Consider the following 4,539-nt stretch of genomic DNA (forward strand, 5'->3'; position numbering starts at 1 on the left):
TTTGAGATGGAGTCTCGCTCTGTCACCCAGGTTGGAGTGCAGTGGTATGATCTCAGCTCACTGCAAGCTCCGCCTCCCGGGTTCTCCCCATTCTCCTGCCTCAGCCTCCCGAGTAGCTGGGACTGTAGGCGCCCACTACGGTGCCTGGCTAATTTTTTGTATTTTTAGTAGAGATGGGTTTCAGTGTGTTAGCCAGGATGGTCTTGATCTCCTGACCTCATGATCTGCCCGTCTCGGCCTCCCAAAGTGCTGGGATTACAGGCTTGAGCCACCGCGCCCGGCCAAATTTTTTGTATTTTTAGTAGAGATGGGTTTCAGTGTGTTAGCCAGGATGGTCTCGATCTCCTGACCTCGTGATCCGCCCGCCTCAGCCTCCCAAAGTGCTGGAATTATAGGCATGAGCCACCGTGCCCGGCCTTTTGTTGTTGTTGTTGTTGTTGTTGTTAGATGGAGTCTTACTTTGCCACCCAGGCTGGAGTGCAGTGGCACAATCTCAGCTCACTGTGCAATCTCGGCTCACTGCAGCCTCTGCCTCCTGGATTCAAGAGATTCTTGTGCCTCAGCCTCCTGAGTAGCTGGGATTTCAGGCAACCACCACCATGCCCAGCTAATTTTTATATTTTTTGTAGAGATGGGGTTTCACAATGTCGGCCAGACTGGTCTTAAACTCCTGACCTCAGGCGATCCACCCACCTCCCAAAGTGCTGGGATTACAGGTGTGAGCCAGCACGCCTGGCCCCATTCTTTTAAAAATATCAGTGACTTCCATCTATTAGAAGTAGGTGGGGCTATACATCACACTATCCCTAAATCTTACTTTCATGTGGTTTAATAATTAATTCCCAATAAGTCTCAGCGGAAGGTTCTGCAATATGTATAAAACTTTGGCAAGATGGCCGATTAGGAACAGCTCTGGTCTGTAGCTCCCAGCGAGATCGACGCAGAAGGCGGGTGATTTCTGCATTTCCGACAGAGGTACCCAGGTCATCACATTGGGACTGGTTGGACAGTGGGTGCAGCCCACGGAGGGCGACCAAAATCAGGGTGCAGCATCACCTAACCTGGGAAGTGCAAGGGGTCAGGGAACTCTCTCCCCTAGCCAAGGGAAGCCATGAGGGACTGTGCTGTGAGGAACGGTGCACTCCGGCCCAGACACTGCACTTCTCCCATGGTCTTTGCAACCTACAGACCAGGAGATTCCCTCCGGTACCTAGGCCACCAGGGCCCTGGGTTTCAAGCACAAAACTGGGCAGCCATTTGGGCAGACACCGATCTAGCTGCAGGAGTATTTTTTTCCATACCCCAGTGGCACCCGAAATGCTAGCAGGACAGAACTGTTCACTCCCCCAGAAAGGGGGCTGAAGTCAGGGAGCCCAGTGGTCCAGCTCAGCGGATCCCACCCCCACGGAGCCCAGCAAGCTCAGATCCACTGGCTTGAAATTCTCGCTGCCAGCACAGCAGTCTGAACTCGACCTGGGATGCTCGAGCTTGGTTGGAGAGGGAGTCCACCATTACTGAGGCTTGAGTAAGCAGTTTTCCCCTCACAGTGTAAACAAAGCCGCCAGGAAGTTCAAACTGGGCAGAGCCCACCACAGCTCAGCAAGGCCGCTGTAGCCAGAATGCCTGTCCAGATTCCTCCTCTCTGGGCAGGGCATCTCTGAAAGAAAGGCAGCAGCCCCAGTCAGGGGCTTATAGATAAAACTCACTCCCACCTCCCTGAAACAGAGCACCTGGGGAAGGGGCAGCTGTGGGAGCAGCTTCAGCAGACTTAAACATGTCTGCCTGACAGCCCTCCCAGCACAGGGTTCGAGCTCTGCTAAGGGTAAAACTGTCTCCTCAAGTGGGTCCCTGACCCCTGTGTATCCTGACTGGGAGACACCTCCTGGTAGGGGCCGTCAGACACCTCATACAGGAGAGCTCCAGCTGGCATCTGGCGGGTGCCCATCTGGGATGAACCTTCCAGAGGAAGGAACAGGCAGCAATCTTTGCTGTTCTGCAGCCTCCGCTGGTGATACCCAGGCAAACAGGGTCTGGAGTGGACCCCCAGCAAACTCCAGCAGACCTGCAGCAGACGGGCCTGTTAGAAGGAAAACTAACAATCAGAAAGGGATAGCATCAACATCAACAAAAAGGACTTCCACACAAAATCCCCATCTGAAGGTCACCAACATCAAAAACCAAAGGTAGATAAATCCATGAATATGGGGAGAAACCAGTGCAAAAACGCTGAAAATTCCAAAAACCAGAACGCCTCTTCTTTTCCAAAGGATCACAACTCCTTGCGAGCAAGGGAACAAAACTGGACAGAGAATGAGTTTGATAAATAGACAGAAGTAGGCTTCAGAGGGGAGTAATAACAAACTCCTCTGAGTTAAAGGAGCATGTTCTAACCCAATGCAAGGAAACTAAGAACCTTGAAAAAAAGTTAGACGAATTGCTAACTAGAATAACCAGTTTAGAGAAGAACATAAACGACCTGATGAAGCTTGAAAAACACAGCACAAGAACTTCGTGAGGGATAAACAAGTATCAACAGCTGAATCAATCAAGCAGAAGAAAGAATATCAGAGATTGAAGATCAACTTAATGAAATAAAGTGAGAAGACAAGATTAGAGAAAAAAGAATGAAAGGGAATGAACAAAGCCTCCAAGAAATATGGGACGATGTGAAAAGACCAAACCTATGTTTGATTGGTGTACCTGAGTGACAGGGAGAATGGTGGAACCAAGTTGGAAAACACTCTTCAGGATATTATCCAGGAGAACTTCCCCAGTCTAGCAAGACAGGCCAACATTCAATTCAGAAAATAGAGAGAACACCACAAAGCTACTCCTTGAGAAGAGCAACCCCAAGACACATAATCGTCAGCTTGACCAAGGTCAAAATGAAGGAAAAACTGTTAAGTGCAGCCAGGGACTAAGGTCGGGTTACCCACAAAGGGAAGCCCATCAGACTAACAGTGGATCTATCTGCAGAAACCCTACAAGCCACAAGAGAGTGGGGCCAACATTCAATATTCTTAAAGAAAAGAATTTTCAACCCAGAATTTCATATCCAGCCAAACTAAACTTCATAAGCGAAGGAGAAATAAAATCCTTTACAGACAAGCAAATGCTGAGAGATTTTGTAACCACCAGGCCTGCCTTACAAAAGCTCCTCAAGGAAGCACTAAATATGGAAAGGAACAACCGCTATCAGCCACTGCAAAAACATGCCAAATTGTAAAGACCACCGACACTATGAAGAAACTGTATCAACTAATGGGCAAAATAACGACCTAGCATCACAATGACAGAATCAAATTCACACAATAACAATATTAACCTTAAATGTAAATGGGCTAAATTCCCCAATTAAAAGACATAGACTGGCAAATTGGATAAAGAGTCAAGACCCATAAGTGTGCTGTATTCAGGACACCCATCTCATGTGCAAAGACACACATAGTCTCAAAATAAAGGGATATTTACCAAGCAAAAGGAAAGCAAACAAAAACAAAAACAAAAAAACAGACTTTAAACCAACAAAGCTTAAAAGAGACAAAGAAGGGCATTACATAATGGTAAAGGGATCAATGCAACAAGAAGTGCTAACTACCCTAAATACATATGCACCCAATCCAGGAACACCCAGATTCATCAAGTAAGTTGTTAGAGACCTACAAAGAGACTTAGACTCCACACAGTAATTGTGGGAGACTTTAACACCTCACTATCAACATCACACAGATCAAAGAGACAGAAAATTAGCAAGGATATTCAGGACTTGAACTCAGCTCTGGACCAAGTGGACCTAATAGATATCTACAGAACTCTCCACCCCAAATCAACATAATATACATTCTTCTCAGCACGACATCACACCTATTCTAAAACTGACCACATAATTGGAAGTAAAACACTCCTCAGAAAATGCAAAAGAATAAAATCATAACAGTCTCTCAGACCACAGTGCAACCAAATTAGAACTCAGGATTAAGAAACTCACTCAAAACTTCACAACTACATGGAAGCTGAACAACCTGCTCCTGAATGACTACTGGGTAAGTAACAAAATTAAGGCAGAAATAAAGATGTTCTTCGAAACCAATGAGAAAAAAGACACAATGTACAAGAATCTCTGGGGCACATTTAAAGCAGTGTGTAGAGGGAAATGTATAGCACTAAATGCCCACAAGAGAAAGTAGGAAGGATCTAAAATTGACACCCTAACATCACAGTTAAAAGAGCTAGAGAAGCAAGAGCAAATATATTCAAAAGCTACCAGAAGACACGAAATAACTAAGATCAGAGCAGAAGTGAAAGAGAAACAGAAACAAAAAACCCTTCAAAAAATCATTGAATCCAGGAGCAGGTTTTTTGAAAAGATTATCAAAATAGACCACTAGCCAGGCTAATAAAAGAAGAAAAGAGAGAAGAATCAAATAGACGCAATAAAAAATGATAAAGGGGACATCACCACCGACCCCACAGAAATACAAACTACCATCAGAGAATACTATAAACACCTCTACGCAAATAAACTAGAAAATCTAGAAG

This window comes from Mandrillus leucophaeus, unplaced genomic scaffold (assembly GCF_000951045.1).
Source record: "Mandrillus leucophaeus isolate KB7577 unplaced genomic scaffold, Mleu.le_1.0 Scaffold220, whole genome shotgun sequence".
Lineage (NCBI taxonomy): Eukaryota > Metazoa > Chordata > Mammalia > Primates > Cercopithecidae > Mandrillus > Mandrillus leucophaeus.